The 17,742-nt window shown below is 41.0% G+C and overlaps 1 long non-coding RNA gene across 1 annotated transcript; it reads right to left on the bottom strand.

Annotated features, from left to right (window-relative positions):
* Positions 1-506: 506 nt before the first annotated feature.
* LOC123181540 (uncharacterized) lies at positions 507-5,741 on the bottom strand. The gene is made up of 4 exons (XR_006491759.1): positions 5,149-5,741; positions 4,939-5,045; positions 4,269-4,439; positions 507-3,215 (listed from the first exon to the last, which is right to left on the bottom strand). It is a non-coding gene; the product is annotated as an uncharacterized lncRNA (long non-coding RNA).
* Positions 5,742-17,742: the final 12,001 nt, after the last annotated feature.

The raw sequence follows: 17,742 nt of genomic DNA, 5'->3' as shown, positions 1-17,742 counted from the left end.
AATAGGAGAACATCACTGTCAGCAATAGAAGCAGTATGTGTGCTGACACATTAAGTTATGTATATTCTTGTTCATTCAATGTTGTGTGTGAGCCCAATTCTAATCTGAAGCCTGGGATCATATATATGTGGCCAAAGACACGTGAATATGATCATCAACAAAAGAAGTTGACCTTGTACCAGCATAAATAAATTGATATTGTTCGTTCAGTATCTCTGTTGTATTTGTTCAGTAATACTAAAACGATTCAGCCTTGGGCATTTTTGTTCTTATAGTTTTCATAAATGTGCAACTTAATTTAGGATCATAGATGACTCGTTGTGCCAAATGGCGCAGTCCCATTTAAAAACCTGTACGTGAAATATTTGCTATTTTCAGTAACTTTGTTTGTGAGCAAGCGCAAAACCATGTCAAGCCCCAAGTGTTTTAAAATATTTGACTTTGTTAGTATAAGTAGGTTTTAGCAACTACTTCGGGTAACAATTCAAAGCCTTTAAGGCGAAAAATGAAGGACAATTTATCTTTGAAAACATATATTTAACATGCATAGTTTGTTACCTTATTGGAGTAACATAGAGCCATGTTAGCTATGACTTCAAAGGGTTTCACCCCTCCAGAATTTATCTGAATCTATTACAGTACATTTTGCATAAGCTGCGACCTAATCATCCTAACAACTTCATCTGAGTTGAAATGACTAAGATCTTTTCAGCAACTCACAAAGACAAAAAATGATAGTGGGACACATGGCATATATACACACGTCTTCCCAAAGATTCCTGGAACACCTCTGCTCACATGATTTCGCAATGGTAAAGTCCAGGAGTCTTCAGTCAAAATTGTTGAGGACCCAACAATGTGGCCACTCCTGATGACAGCATCCGTCAACCCAGGCCCTCCCGAGCCACATACTTGTTCTTCACAAATGGCATTGAGGTGACATGTCGTTTTGTAAACACCATAATGTCAATCACATTTGTATATAGGAACAAATGTGCATAGTCAGATAATGAAGAGGTTGGCAAATGATAGCTAAAATAGGAAAGGGGCATGTGTATATCTATATCATGAGGATGTAAACCAAATGAATTACTAAGCTAGATAAAACAAATAGCAATCTGTAAAACCAGTACATAGAGCAATGGAAAATCAGTTTCACAAATTGTTCGACAAAACAAATGGCAGTCTATAACACCAGTGCATAGAGAAACAGAACATCAATTTGGCAGCAATGTTGGTGATGCATGAATAAGGGGAACATGGCAATATTATATGTACGTGCATAGCCTAGGTAAAATCACCCAAACAATGGGAGCATGACCATAATACATAGGTAAAAATAAACTTGTGAAGGAAGATCATCGGTTCTCTTCGGCAATGAAAGGTTCAAAACTCACAACCACCTAAAATAGCATTCCTTTCTACAGAGGAAATGGCTACATATACTTCTCTAACGGTTGTATGTAAGAGCACCACTTCCGCCATCTACAATATTGGAAGCAAAGTGAAGTGGTCTCACTCGTAATAGGCGAACCGGAGTTCATGCCCAGCAAGAAGTCTACACATTCTCTCTGTACGTAGCTTTAGTTTCATTCTCTAATGTTTGGATAAGGTTCCAAGAGAAATGAAGGATCAACTATATCTCCTGATTGTCAGTATAAAATGATGCAACATGGACAAGATGCCAGTCACTATTTTGAGGTTTCAAGAAACAAAAACTCTAAAACAAAATGATCTAAAAAGAATCAGGGGAATGATGTGATAATTCATAGGCCAACAACAATGTTTATTTGTCTCTCAAATAATTGGCATGCAAGGAGGAAAACAGGTGTCCTTGCCTCATTGGAAACATTGTAGAGATGTGACTCGGAAAATAAGAAACAGATAAAAAACGGAAACATTAATGTCCGGCAAATTCCAGTACCTGATGAACTGTATACAGCATAACATTTCAAATGTATATGTAAGGCTGATCAAATTTCACCAAAGAAGCATTGGGTCATCCAGAAAATGTGAGCTATCATCTTATTTTGCAAAACTGTACCAAGTTCCAACTCTAACAAATATAGAGGTAACCCAACTTTCACATGCTTACTCTTTGACAGCTATGCAACTACATGGCAATTTCAGATGCACCGTCAGACCTGTCATATAGGGATAGCCACCCTATCCTCAATTGTTTCCACATTCTACACACAGGTTAAAGGTCGGGAGAAACTGTCCTATGATGGCGCTACAAACGCCATTGTAATCAATGTTGTATCATACAGTGTCGTCAGTGGGTATGATCTCCGGTAAAATGTTATATTCATTGCTCATGAAGTTAAGAACTAATATTGCACCAATGTGTAGTCTCACATGCATCTACTATATTGAGCAACCAAGCATTTTATAGCAGCCAAAAGAAGTTGCAATACATTTATAATTGGAACAACCCCTCTGGTTTGCAAAAAACAGAAAAGGTCACTTTAAATCTATAACCAAAAACAATATGGGAAACCAAGAATGCCACTGATGATTTATTTCACATAAGAAATGAAAAGACAAGGCCGGCGGCGTGGGGGAAAGGAGAGGAGGCGGCTGCAAGCGAGGAGAGGGTGCGGCTGCTGTGGGGATCGGGGAAAGGGGCTAAGTTTCAGCTGGTGCGGCACGAGGGGATTGGGCAAGGAGGTCAATGCGGTGCGTGAGCAGCGGATTGGGCAAAAACGTCCCGCACATGCGCGAGAGTGACCCGGCCAATGCGAGCTCGAGGCGATCCCACCCGTCATTGGACACGAAAAACACCCGTGAGGTGAAAAAGATTTGACCGTAAGGGGAATATCCAACGATCCAGACGCGCCGAAGGCCAGATCAGACGGCCACAAAGGGCTGCGCGCGAGGGAGCCCTCTGGAGGCAAGTTGGCTAGCCTTAGCCGGTCCTATTATCTAATTTCCTAAAAATGCAGAATATATTTCTACACTCGTAACATCAGAATGCAAGTTTCATTCAACAAAATCTTCTGATAGCTTCTTCATCTACCCTTCTTTATGAAATCCGCAAACATGGTGCCTAGCTAAAAACATAGATTATGAAATCAAAATCAGAGACACGGGAGTAAAAAGGTAAAGAGAAAGGAGCACTTAACAGAGATTTACTGTGGGCTGACTATTGCTGCTGCCATAGGATTGTTTGGCCCCACCGTTGCAGCTATCTCATCTCACGCTGTTCGTTGACACTGCATATAGTTCAATGGATAGGAACTGTAAAAAAGAGGTCTAGCTGAAAATTGCATATAGTTCAATGGATAGGAACTGTAAAAAAGAGGTCTAGCTGAAAATTGCATATAGTTCAATGGATAGGAACTGTAAAAAGAAGCTAACTAATCCGAGATATCATTTGTCCTCTGAAAACAAAAATGGGGAAAGTTTCAAGACATGAAACATCAGTTTTGGAAAAGCAATCAGCCGGCATCCTTTCATGTTCGACCTGCAGAAATGATATAGACAGAGGTCTCGTACTTGATGAATTCACAACTGGTTGATTTTGTAGATTTGGTCTTCACAATGATAAAAAATAAAGGGAAAAATTTGTAGACTGTTGTCTCAAATCCAGGATAATGTTATCAAGGTTCAGAAAAAGCAAATCATGACATAGTCTACTAAAACGCAGTTATAAAAATACTTTGGAATTACTACGACTTGTGTGCTTTAGTGTGCTTGTTCACCTTTCCCATAGAGTGTTTCTTTATTCAGCTAGTTGATGGACCATTTTTGCAAATTTATTGTACACACTTTACTCGTATAAAAAAAAGATACTACATGGTTATTTTCTATTAATTCGTGTCACAGCATGACAACATAACTGAAGATATATATACTAAAAACCTATAAAGTTTCTAGCTAAGTCGTCAAATGGCTAATCTACATGGACTGGAAACGGAATCACGCTCGATGCTCAGTCCTCAATAACGACTCCTATATGTAGGTAAGACCAGACTATCTCGGTCCTTCTCTACCAGATCAAACCTCACAATTTATGCTGAGTAGTGAGTACAACCTGCTATAAATATAGCACAAGGGGCACATACCCTCATATATGAGTTATTCGTGATTGCCCCATGCCTTGCTTACGGACCATTTTATAAAAATTCATGGTAAACCTCAAGATTGGTCGCGCCCAGTTTAGTTACACATGCAATGCACTTCCACAAATAGGGCTTAAAAATTGTCGATCTAGCACTAATGATTCGGACTGGGTATTAGAGATAAATTATATGAGTATAAATTACCTAGAGCAGAAATTCAGTATAGATACTTCTCTGCCGAGTGTATGCAAGGATGACCAAAGACAAAATTGAACCGTGTTGAGAAGTTGAACAGCTAGGCCACCAGTCTGCCAAAGTTCTTGGGCTCAGCAGCTTAGTCAAAGGTGACGACCATCCGTTCCACTTCAGACAAATCTGTCATGTCACAATTGGCATCGCATGTCAACAGGAGCAGAGCAATCCTAGTAGATATCAATTTTCATAAACTCATGCTTCTAAGTAGATCAATCCAAATCATGTGCATACACGACAAATAGCAAAGCAAGTATAAAGTAAGAAAAAAAAGATCCAAAGTAGACGAATGCATATTGACTGGCAACAATACTCACAGTTAGTAACATGCATAGTACATAATGCACCCAGATAATAAAGAAGACACCAAACCTCCATGAATTTTTTATACTGACGAAGGCGGAGTTGAATGCTCAATTAAAAACCCCTTTGTAACCTAAAGAGCATTGGTGGTGAATCAAACCTAGCATTGACATTATTGTGAATTATCGTCTAAAACTTGCTAATTCAGAAGGGAATAACATTAATTATGATGCAGACATGTATGAAAGCAAATTTAATCCATATATATAACAACTTTGCATAGCACATTGACCAATCAGAGAGAGTGTGAAATAAGTACCCGAAGAACGGAAGATTCAGAATCAAATCAATTCCCTGACTATCAATCGCACTTGCTGCAATTTCTTCTGAGTATTTCATCTCGCTGTGTTGGATGATGCAGCTTCACTGAAATTGACAGAGAGCGGATAGAACTCAGGTGGCCAAAATATGTACAGGAGATCAAAACCTAGGGAAAGAGAGAAAGGATGTAGAGGCAAATCTGAACCACCTCAAGGTCTTTCTCCTGCTGCTTCGGTGGGCGACCCTCCCTCAACCGTTGACCCCGCCCGTATTCGACGCTCCACCAACCCTGCTGCTTCTTCTAGAGGCGCAAGATTCGCCATGGCCTTCTGCCCTGGCCCAAACGAGGGAGGTTCGTGAGCCGGTGGCTGACAAGGGAGGGAGTAGAGCGGCAGCTGTGGTGCCAAGGAGGAAGGAAGCAGGAAGCGGGGGTGGAAGCAGAGGCGGCGCCTCTCATGGCGCAGAGGAGGTGAGGACGCGGTGGCGCGACGAGTCGACCGGCCAACCGCCGCGGGGAGGAGACGGTGTGCGAGGCGTCACCCTTCTCCTCCCCCCTGCTGCTTGTCCTCCTCGCCAGCCACCTCCTTCGCCCTGTCGTCCGCATCCTCCCCCTCCACTCCTCCGCGAAGACCCCGCTGCCCTGCTCTCGCACGACGGCGACCAGTGCCCAATCTGGAACCATGGAGGCATGGAAGAGAGGAGGAGGCGAGCGAAGAGACAAGGCCGGCGGCGTGGAGGAGAGGAGAGGAGGCGGCTGCGAGCGAGGAGAGGGTGCGGCTGCTGTGGGGATCGGGGAAAGGGGCTAGGGTTCAGGCTATTTTTTTTAAATAATACATTTTTTTAATTAATTTTCATAAATATTACGCTGGATAAAAAAAATACATGGCCTAGGCGGCCCACTGTGGGCTGATTGCGTCCTGTCGGGAGTGGGCCGATTGAAGCTAATTGGCTCGCTGTGGGCTAATTGTTTTTGCAAACAAAGTAGGCATAAAAAATATATGTTTAAAAAATGTTAATCATGTAATTAAAAAAGTTAAACGTGTATAAAAAAATTTCCTGATGTATACAAAAAATGTACAATATATATGCAAAAAAGTTGACATAAAAAATATCTTTTAAAAAGTGTTAAGCATGTATTTAAAAATTGTTACATGTGTGTATAAAAAATGTTCCTTATTTATACAAAAAATATAGAATGTGTTTGAAAAAAAATTGACACCAAAAAAATATGTTTGAAAAGTTGACATTTTTTCAAATACATGATTAAAAATTGTTAAATGTGTGTATAAAAAATGTTTCTTATCTATTCAAAAAATATAGAATGTGTATGAAAAAAAGTTGACACCAAAAAAATATGTTTCAAAATAATGTTCCAGTTCCATACAAAAAGAGCAACCAATCATACTTAGGTCCGTGATGCTCCCATACCGGATCCGGAGCTGGAACATTTTTTATACACGTGTAACCTTTCATTCCAATACATGAAACATTTTTGTGTACTCGTTGAACATTTTTTCAAATACATGATTAACATTTTTTTCAAACATATTTTTTGGTGTCAACTTTTTTTCATACACATTCTATATTTTTTGTATAGATAAGAAACATTTTTTCAAATACATGATTAACATTTTTTTCAAACATTGTTTTTGTGTCAACTTTTTTTCATACACATTCTATATTTTTTGTATAGATAAGGAACATTTTTTATACACACATTTAACAATTTTTAAATACATGATTAACACTTTTTAAAACATATTTTTAGTTAACTTTTTTGCATATATATTGTACATTTTTTGTATACATCAGGAACATTTTTTTATACACGTTTAACATTTTTTAAACATATATTTTTATGCCTACTTTTTTTGAAAAAACAATTAGCCCACAACGAGCGAATTAACTCCAGTCGGCCCACAGTGGGCTGACAGGACCCAATCAGCGCACAGTGGGCCGACAGGGGCCAGTCGGCCAGCTGTAGGCCGACTGGAGTCCAATCGGCCTGCTGTGGGCCAACTAGGCCCATTCGGCCTGCAGCGGGCCGACGGTGTATTATTTTTGAAAAAAAATTACCCAGCATAATATTTATGAAAATTAATAAAAAAATGTATTATTTAAAAAAAATTAGCAGGGTTCAGCTGGTGCGGCACGAGGGGATTGATCAAGGAGGTCAATGCGGCGCGTGAGCAGCGGATTGGGCAAAAACGTCCCGCACATGCGCGAGAGTGACCCGGCCAATGCGAGCTCGAGGCGATCGCACCCGTCATTGGACACGAAAAACAACCTTGAGGTGAAAAAGATTTAACCGTAAGGGGAATACGATCCAGACGCGCCGAAGGCCAGATCATACGGCCACAAAGGGCTGCGCACGAGGGAGCCCTCTGGAGGCAAGTTGGCTAGCCTCATTATATGTTTAAATAGTAAAACACATCCACAATTTACCTTGCGTCATTCCCATCTACTGATGTATAACACCCATGTCTTCCTTGGACCGTGTCAACTGGCTATTTAGATCCTTTAGTTCTTGTAATAAATTGGAGAATGAGGAAGACACCGACTCCTGCACATTAAAGGGATAGGTTAGTAATGAAAGAACGAGTTGATCTTCTGGATGGTTTCTCCGTTCATCCAGAGACCCGGGGACTACTACACATTCTTATTTAAAAAATATTTGACCCTCAAGCCAGTTTTATTAAAACTATCTTAAGACTCGGGGGCTATTGCATTTCCTTAGAGAGTAGTAAACTTTTTGTACGCTATTTTAGAAAGCATATAAATTTCAATCTTGGAAGGTGTATGTACATTCTCTGTAAAAATTAATTGTTGGGAAACGTTGCATGGAAAATAAAATAAAAAATCTACGCACACGCAAGATCTATCCATGGAGATGCATAACAACGAGAGGGGAGAGTGTGTCTACGTACCCTCGTAGACCGTAAGCAGAAGCATTTAGTAATGTGGTTGATGTAGTGGAACTTCTTCGCGATCATACCGATCAAGTACCGAATGTACGGCACCTTCGCGTTCAGCATATGTTTAGCTCGGTGACGTCCTCGCCTTCTTGATCCAGCAAGACGGACGAAGTAGTGGATGAGTTCCGGCAGCACAACGGGTGGTGGTGATGCTATCTCCGCAGGGCTTCGCCTAAGCACTCCGAAAATATGACCGAGAGACGAACCTGTGGAGAGGGGCACCACACACGGCTAAGAGATTGTCGTGGTTTGTGTGGCACCCCTCCCTCTCATATATACAGGTTGGGGGAGGAAGGGAGGCAGCCTAGGGCTCCTCCAAGGGGCCGGCGGCCACCTTGGGCCTTGCCCTAGCCACACCCCCTTGCCTTTCTTAGGCTCGCGGGGAAAGGCAGCGGAGGGTGGCGCCCCCCCTTTCCTTTCTCCCATGAGGAGGGGAAGGCGGGAGGGGCTAGCCCTCCCCCCTTTCCTTCCCTAGGGCCGACGGCCAGGGAGAGGCGCGCCAGCCCCCTTGTGGGCTGGTGTGTGCCTCCCCTTGGCCCATTAGGCCCATAGACCTCCCGGGATTGTCCGGAACCCCTTCCGGTGATCCGATGACTACCCGGTACCTCCCGAAACTCTTCCGGTGTCGAATATCATCGTCCTATATATCAATCTTTACCTCCGGACCATTCCGGATCTCCTCGTCATGTTCGTGATCTCATCCGGGACTTCGAACAACATTATGTCACCAAATCACATAACTCATATCACACTATGTCGTCAACGAACGTTAAGCGTGCGGACCCAACGGGTTCGAGAACTATGTAGACATGACCGAGACACCTCTCCGGTCAATAACCAATAGCAGAACCTGGATGCCCATATTGGTTCCTACATATTCTACGAAGATCTTTATCGGTCGAACCATTATGACAACATACGTAATTCCCTTTGTCTGTCGGTATGTTACTTGCCCGAGATTCTATCGTCGATATCTCCATACCTAGTTCAATCTCATTACCGGCAAGTCTCTTTACTCGTTCCGTAATACATCATCTCATAACTAACTCCTTAGTCATTTTGCTTGCAAGCTTATTATGATATGTATTACCGAGAGAGCGCAGACATACCTCTCCGATACTCGGAGTGACAAATCCCAATCTCGATCCATGCCAACTCAATAGACACCTTTGGAGATACCTGTAGAGCATCTTTATGATCACCAAGTTACATTGTGACGTTTGATAGCACACAAGGTATTCCTCCGGTATCCGGGAGTTGCATGATCTCATGATCGAAGGAACATGTATTTGACATTAAGAAAGCAGTAGTAATAAACTGAACGATCATATGCTAAGCTAACGGATGGGTCTTGTCCATCACATCATTCTCCTAATGATGTGATCCCGTTATCAAGCGACAACACATGTCTATGCTTAGGAAACCTTAACCATCTTTGATCAACAAGCTAGTCTAGTAGAGGCTTACTAGGGACACGTATTTGTTTATGTATCCACACATGTATTTAAGTTTCCGATCAATACAATTCTAGCATGAATAATAAACCTTTATCACGAATAAGGAAATGTAAAAATAACAACTTTATTATTGCCTCTAGGGCATATTTCCTTCAGTCTCCCACTTGCACTAGAGTCAATAATCTAGATTACATTGTAATGAATCTAACACCCATGGAGTCTTGGTGCTGATCATGTTTTGCTCGTGGAAGAGGCTTAGTCAACGGGTCTGCTATATTCAAATCCATATGTATTTTGCAAATCTCTATGTCTCCCTCCTTGACTTGATCGCGGATGGAATTGAAGCGTCTCTTGATGTGTTTGGTTCTCTTGTGAAATTTGGATTCCTTCGCCAAGACTATTGCTCCAGTATTGTCACAAAAGATTTGCATTGGACCCGATGCACTAGGTATTACACCCAGATCAGATATGAACTCCTTCATCCAGACTCCTTCATGTGCTACTTTCGAAGCAGCTATGTACTCGCTTCACACGTAGATCCCGCCACGACGCTCTACTTGGAACTGCACCAACTAACAGCTCCAGCATTCAATATAAATATGTATCCGGTTTGTAACTTAGAGTCATCTAGATCAGTGTCGAAGCTAGCATCGACGTAATTATTTACGACGAGCTCTTCGTCACCTCCATAAACAAGAAACATATCCTTGGTCCTTTTCAGATACTTCAGGATGTTCTTGATCGTTGTCCAGTGATCCACTCCTGGATTACTTTGGTACCTCCTGCCAAACTTATGGAAGGCACACATCAGGTCTGGTACACAGTGTATCATAGATGATAGACCCTATGGTTGAGGCATAGGGAATGACTTTCATTTTCTCTCTATCTTCTGCAGTGGTTGGGCTTTGAGTCTGACTCAACTTCACACCTTGTAAGACAGGCAAGAACCCTTTCTTTGACTGATCCATTTTGAACTTCTTCAAAACTTTGTCAAGGTATGTGCTTTATGAAAGTCCTATTAAGCGTCTCGATCTATCCCTATAGATCTTGATGCCCAATATATAAGCAGCTTCACCGAGGTCTTTCATTGAAAAATTCTTATTCAAGTATCCTTTTATGCTATCCAGAAATTCTATATCATTTCCAATCAGCAGTATGTCATCCACATATAATATCAGAAATGCTACAGAGCTCCCACTCACTTCCTTGTAAATACAGGCTTCACCGTAAGTCTATATAAAACCATATGCTTTGATCACCCCATCAAAGCGTATATTCCAACTCTAAGATGCTTGCACCAGTCCATAGATGGATCGCTGGAGCTTGCACACTTTGTCACCACCTTTAGGATCGACAAAACCTTCTGGTTGCATCATATATAACTATTCTTTAAGAAATCGATTATGGAATGCAGTTTTGACGTCCATCTGCCAGATTTCATAATCATAAAATGCGGCAATTGCTAACATGATTCGAACAGACATAAGCATCCCTACGGGTGAGAAAGTCTCATCGTAGTCAACCCCTTGAACTTGTCGAAAACCTTTTGCGACAAGTCAAGCTTTGTAGACAGTAATATTACCATCAGCATCAGTCTTCTTCTTGAAGATCCATTTATTCTCTATGGCTTGCCGATCATCAGGCAAGTCCATCAAAGTCCACATTTTGTTCTCATACATGGATCCTATCTCAGATTTCATGGCCTCAAGCCATTTATCAGAATCTGGGCTCATCATAGCTTCTTCATAGTTCGCAGGTTCGCCATGGTCTAATAACATAGCTTCCAGGGCAAGATTACCGTACCACTCTGGTGCGGATCGTGCTCTGGTCGACCAACAAGGTTCAGTAGTAACTTGATCTGAAGTTTCATGATCATCATCATATGCTTCCTCTCTAGTTGGTGTAGGCATCACGGGAACGATTTTCTGTGATGTGCTACTTTCCAATTTTAGAGAAGATACAATTATCTCATCAAGTTCTACTTTCCTCCCACTCACTTCTTTCAAGAGAAACTCCTTCTCTAGAAAGGATCCATTCTTTGCAACAAAAATCTTGTCTCGGATCTCTGGTAGAAGGTGTACCCAATAGTTTCCTTAGGGTATCCTATGAAGACGCACTTCTCCGATTTGGGTTTGAGCTTATCAGGCCGAAGCCTTTTTACATAAGTGTCGCATCCCCAAACTTTAAGAAACAATAACTTAGGTTTCTTGCCAAACCATAGATCATACGGTGTCATCTCAACAGATTTAGACGGTGCCCTATTTAACATGAATGCAGCTGTCTCTAATGCATAACCCCAAAACGGTAGTGGTAAATTGGTAAGAGACATCATAGAACACACCATATCTAATAAAGTACGGTTACGACGTTTGGACACACCATTACGCTGTGGTGTCCCAGGTGGCTGAGTTGTGAAACAATTCCACATTGTTTTAAATGAAAGCTAAACTCATAACTCAAATATTCACCCCCATGATCAGATCGTAGAAACTTTATTTTTTCTTGTTATGATGATTCTCTACTTCACTCTGGAATTCTTTGAACTTTTCAAATGTTTCAGATTTGCGTTTCATTAAGTAGATATACCCATACCTACTCAAATCATCTGTAAAGGTTAGAAAATAACGATACCCGCCGTGTTCTTCAACACTCATCGGACCGCATACATCGGTATGTATTATTTCCAATAAGTCATTAGCTCGCTCCATTGTTCCGGAGAACGGGGTTTTAGTCATCTTGCCCATGAGGCATGGTTCGCAAGTATCAAATGATTCATAATCAAGTGACTCCAAAAGTCCATCCGCATGGAGTTTCTTCATGCGCTTTACACCAATATGACCTAAACGGTAGTGCCACAAGTATGTTGCACTATCATTATCAACTTTGCATCTTTTGGCATCAATATTATGAATATGTGTATCACTACGATCGAGGTTCAACAAGAATAGACCATTCATCAAGGATGCATGACCATAAAAGATATTACTCATATAAATAGAACAACCATTATTCTCTGACTTAAATGAATAACCGTCTCGCAATAAACAAGATCCAGATATAATGTTCATGCTCAACGCTGGCACCAAATAACAATTATTAAGGTCTAAAACTAATCCCGAAGGTCGATGTAGAGGAAGCATGCCGACGGCGATCACATCGACCTTGGAACCATTCCCGACGCGCATCGTCACCTCGTCCTTAGTCTATCTTTTTTATTCCGCAGCTCCTGTTTCAAGTTACAAAGCAACTGAACCAGTATCAAATACACATGCACTACTACGAGCATTAGTAAGGTACACATCAATAACATGTATATCAAATATACCTTTGTTCACTTTGCCATCCTTCTTATCCGCCAAGTATTTGGGGCAGTTCCGCTTCTAGTGACCATTCCCTTTGAAGTAGAAGCACTCAGTTTCAGGCTTGGGTCCAGCTTTGGGCTTCTTCACGGTAGCGGCAACTTGCTTGCCATTCTTCTTGAAGTTCCCTTTCTTTCCCTTGCCCTTTTTCTTGAAACTAGTGGTCTTGTTAACCATCAACACTTGATGCTCCTTCTTGATTTCTACCTTTGCGGCCTTAAGCATTGCAAAAAGCTTAGGAATTGTTTTCGTCATCCCTTGCATATTATAGTTCATTACGAAGCCTTTGTAGCTTGGTGGCAGTGATTGAAGAACTTTGTCAATAACACTATCAACTGGAAAGATCAAATCCCAGCTAAGTCAAGTGGTTATGATACCCAGACATTTTGAGTATGTGTTCACTGAGAGAACTATTCTCCTCCATCTTGCATTTACAGAACTTGTTGGAGACTTCATATCTCTCAACCCGGGCATTTGCTTGAAATATCAACTTCAACTCTTGGAACATCTCATATGCTCCATGACGTTCAAAACGTCCTTGAAGTCCCGGTTCTAAGCCGTAAAGCATGGCACACTGAACTATTGAGTAGTCATCAGATCGAGCTTGCCAGACGTTAATAACATCTGCAGTAGCTCTGCGGCAGGTTTGTCACCTAGCGGTGTATCAAGGACATAATTCTTCTATGCAACAATGAGGATAATCCTCAAGTTACGGACCTAGTCCGTGTAGTTGCTACCATCATCTTTAACCTTAGCTTTCTCTCGGAACGCATTAAAATTTATGGGAACGGTAGCGCGGGCCATTGATCTACAACATAGATATGCAAAACTATTAAGACTAAGTTCATGATAAATTTAAGTTCAATTAATCAAATTACTAATGAACTCCCACTTAAATTAACATCCCTCAAGTTACTTAAGTGATACATGATCCAAATCAACTAACCCATGTCTGATCATCACGTGAGATGGGGTAGTCATCAATGGTGAACAACTCTATGTTGATCATATCTACTATATGACTCACGTTTGACCTTTCTGTCTCCAATGTTCCGCGACCATGTCTGTACATGCTAGGCTCATCAAGTTTAACCAAAGTATACTGCATGTGCAAAACTATCTTACACCCATTGTATGTGAACGTAGAGTCTATCACACCCGATCATCATGAGGTGTTTCGAAACAACGAACTTTGGCAACGGTGCATACTCAGGGAGAACACTTTTTATCTTGAAATTTAGTGAAGAGATCATCTTATAATGCTACCGCCGTTTTAAGCAAAATAAGATGCATAAAGGATAAACATCACATGCAATGAAAATATGAGACATAATATGGCCATCATCATCTTGTGCTTTTGATCTCCATCTCCAAAGCATCGTCATGATCTCCATCGTCACCGGCTTGACAACTTGATCTCCATTGTTGCGCCGGGGTCGTCTCGCCAACTATTGCTTCTACAACTATTGCTAACCCAAGCAATAAAGTAAAGCAATTACATGGCGCTTGCATTTCATACAATAATTAACAGACAACCCTAAGGCTCCTGCCGGTTGTCGATATTACAAAACATGATCATCTCATACATCAACGTATATCACATCACGTCTTGACCATATCACATCACAACATGCCCTGCAAAAACAAGTTAGACGTCCTCTACTTTGTTGTTGCAAGTTTTACGTGGCTGCTACGGGCTTCTAGCAAGAACCGTTCTTAACTACGCAAAAATAACAACGATGATTTATCAAGTTTGCTGTTTTAACCTTCTTCAAGGACCGGCCGTAGTCAAATTCGATTCAACTAAAGTAGGAGAAACAAACACCCGCCAGCCACCTTTATGCAAAACAAGTTGTATGTCAGTCGGTGGAACCGGTCTCATGTGCGTGGACATGTAAGGTTGGTCTGGGCCGCTTCATCCCACAATACTGCCGAATCAAAGTAAGACGTTGGTGGTAAGTAGTATGACTATCACCGCCCACAACTCTTTGTGTTCTACTCATGCATATCATCTACGCATAGACCTGGCTCGGATGCCACCGTTGGGAAACGTTGCATGGAAAACAAAAAAAATTCTACGCACACACAAGATCTATCCATGAAGATGCATAGCAATGAGAGGGGAGAGTGTGTCTATTGATACGCCTCCAACATATCTATAATTTTTGATTGTTCCATGCTATTATATTATCCATCTTGGATGTTTTATATGCATTTATATGCTATTTTATATTATTTTTGGGACTAACTTATTAATCTAGAGCCCAGTGTCAGTTTCTGTTTTTTCCTTGTTTTTGTGTTTTACAGAAAAGGAATACCAAACGGAGTCCAAACGAGCTGAAACTTTACGGTGATTTTTTATGGGCCAGAAGAAGCCCCCGAAGCAAAAGAGTTGGGCCAGAGGAGCCACGGGGCATCCACAAGGGTGGAGGGCGCGCCCACCCCCCTAGGGCGCGCCCCCTGCCTTGTCGTCGCCTCGTGGAACCCTCCTGAGTTGTTCCCGACGCCAAAAATTCCTATAAATATAGAAACCCCCAGAAATAAACCTAGATCGGGAGTTCCGCCACCGCAAGCCTTTGTAGCCACGAAAAACCAATCGGGAGCCCGTTCCGGCACCCTGCCGAAGGGGGAAACCATCACCGATGGCCATCTTCATCATCCCGACGGTCTCCATGACGAGGAGGGAGTAGTTCACCCTCGGGGCTGAGGGTATGTACCAGTAGCTATGTGTTTGATCTCTCACTCTCTCTCTCGTGTTCTTGATTTGGCACGATCTTGATGTTCCACGAGCTTAGTTATTATAGTTGGATCATATGGTGTTTCTCCCCTCTCTATCTCTTGTCGTGATGAATTGAGTCTTGCTCTTTGAGGTTTCGTTATGTTGGATTGAGTATTGTATTTGAGAACACTTGATGTATGTCTTGCAATGGGATATCTGTGGTGACAATGGGATGTTCTATTGATTCACTTGATGTATGTTTTGGCACTCAACTCGCGGATACCCGAGGTGACATTGGGGTAATCTATGCATAGGGGTTGATGCACGTTTTCATCCTACGTTCTCTGATAGAAACTTTGGAGTGATTCTTTGTTGCACGTTGAGGGATTGTTATATGATTTAATTATGTTATCATTGTTGAGAGAACTTTCACTAGTGAAAGTATGAACCCTAGGCCTTGTTTTCAAGCATTGCAATACCGTTTGTGCTCACTTTTATTATTAGTTACCTTGTTGTTTTTATATTTTTAGATTACAAAAACCCATATCTACTATCCATATTGCACTTGTATCACCATCTCTTCGCCGAACTAGTGCACCTATACAATTTACCATTGTATTGGGTGTGTTGGGGACACAAGAGACTCTTTGTTATTTGGTTGCAGGGTTGTTTGAGAGAGACCATCTTCATCCTACGCCTCCCACGGATTGATAAACCTTAGGTCATCCACTTGAGGGAAATTTTCTACTGTCCTACAAAACTCTGCAGTTGGAGGCCCAAAAACGTCTACCAGGATAAAGTTGCATAGTAGACATCAAGCTCTTTTCTGGCGTAGTTGCCGGGGAGGTTAGTGCTTGGAGGTATATCTTTAGATCTTGCAATCGAATCTTTTAGTTTCTTGTTTTATCACTAGTTTAGGCTATAAAAGAAAACTACAAAAGATGGAATTGAGGTTGCCTCATATGCTTCATCTTTTTAATGTCTTTCGTGAAAATGATGGAAAGGAAAATTGTGCTCAAGTGTTAGAAGAAGAAGTTCATAAAATGTTTGGTACTAAATCTTTGAATGATGAGCTTGATTGCAATGTTGTTAGTATGAATTCGTTGAATATCCATAGTACTAATGATGATTGCACTAGTCATGATAAAAATGTTTCTTATAAGCGTGTCAATTTTTGTGGAGTGCATAGAGTTTGTAGTTACATACCAAAAAGGGAAGATAGATTTTGCAAGAGGCATAAGTATTTAGAAACTAAATGGTTGCAAGAGAGGCTAGATGTTTGTGCTGAAAAATTTATTTTTTCTCGCCATACTTGTGAACTTTGCAATGAACGTGGTCATTTAAATCTCCAATGCAAATTATTTCATGATTGAATCGTGTCCAAAAATTGTGATGACTTGATTTCCCTTGCGCATCATAATGAACTTAGTTTGCTTCTGGGATATGAAGAAATGAAACGTATAACTAGGGATATTCCATAATATAACCTTAAGAGATTTCTTGATTTTGATCTAGAGGAAATTTACATGTATTGTGCAGTAAATTGCATTGAGAATCCTTATATTGCCAATTACTTGAAGACAAGAAAACAAATAGAAGATGAAGATTATATCTGGATCTTGTTTATTGCGAGATGGTTATTCATTGAAGTCAGAGAATAATGGTTGTTCTATTTATATGAGTAACATTTTTATGGTCATGCACCCCTTGTGAATGGTTTATTCTTGTTGAATCTCGATCATAGTGATACACATGTTCATCATATTGATGCCAAAAAAATGCAAAGTTAATGATGATAGTACCACATACTTGTGGCACTGCCGCTTAGGTCATATTGGTGTAAAACGCATGAAGAAACTCCATGCTGATGGACTTTTGGAATCACTTGGTTATGAATCATTTGAAACATGCGAACCATGCCACATGGGCAAGATGACTAAAACCCCATTTTCTGGAACAATGGAGCGGGCAAGTGACTTATTGGAAATAATACATACCGATGTATGCGGTCCGATGAGTGTTGAAGCGCGCAGTGGATATCGTTATTTTCTTACCTTCATGGATGATTTGAGTAGATATGGGTATATTTACTTAATGAAACACAAGTTTGAAACAATTGAAAAGTTCAAAGAATTTCAGAATTAAGTGGAGAATCATCGTAACAAGAAAATAAAGTTTCTACGATCTAATCATGGAGGTGAATATTTGAGTTACGAGTTTGGCACACATTTAAGACAATGTGGAATCATTTCAAAACTCACGCCACCTGGAACACCAGCGTAATGGTGTGTC

The sequence above is a fragment of the Triticum aestivum genome, chromosome 1D (genome assembly GCF_018294505.1).
Source record: "Triticum aestivum cultivar Chinese Spring chromosome 1D, IWGSC CS RefSeq v2.1, whole genome shotgun sequence".
Lineage (NCBI taxonomy): Eukaryota > Viridiplantae > Streptophyta > Magnoliopsida > Poales > Poaceae > Triticum > Triticum aestivum.
This window is presented reverse-complemented; position numbering and strand designations above follow the sequence as displayed.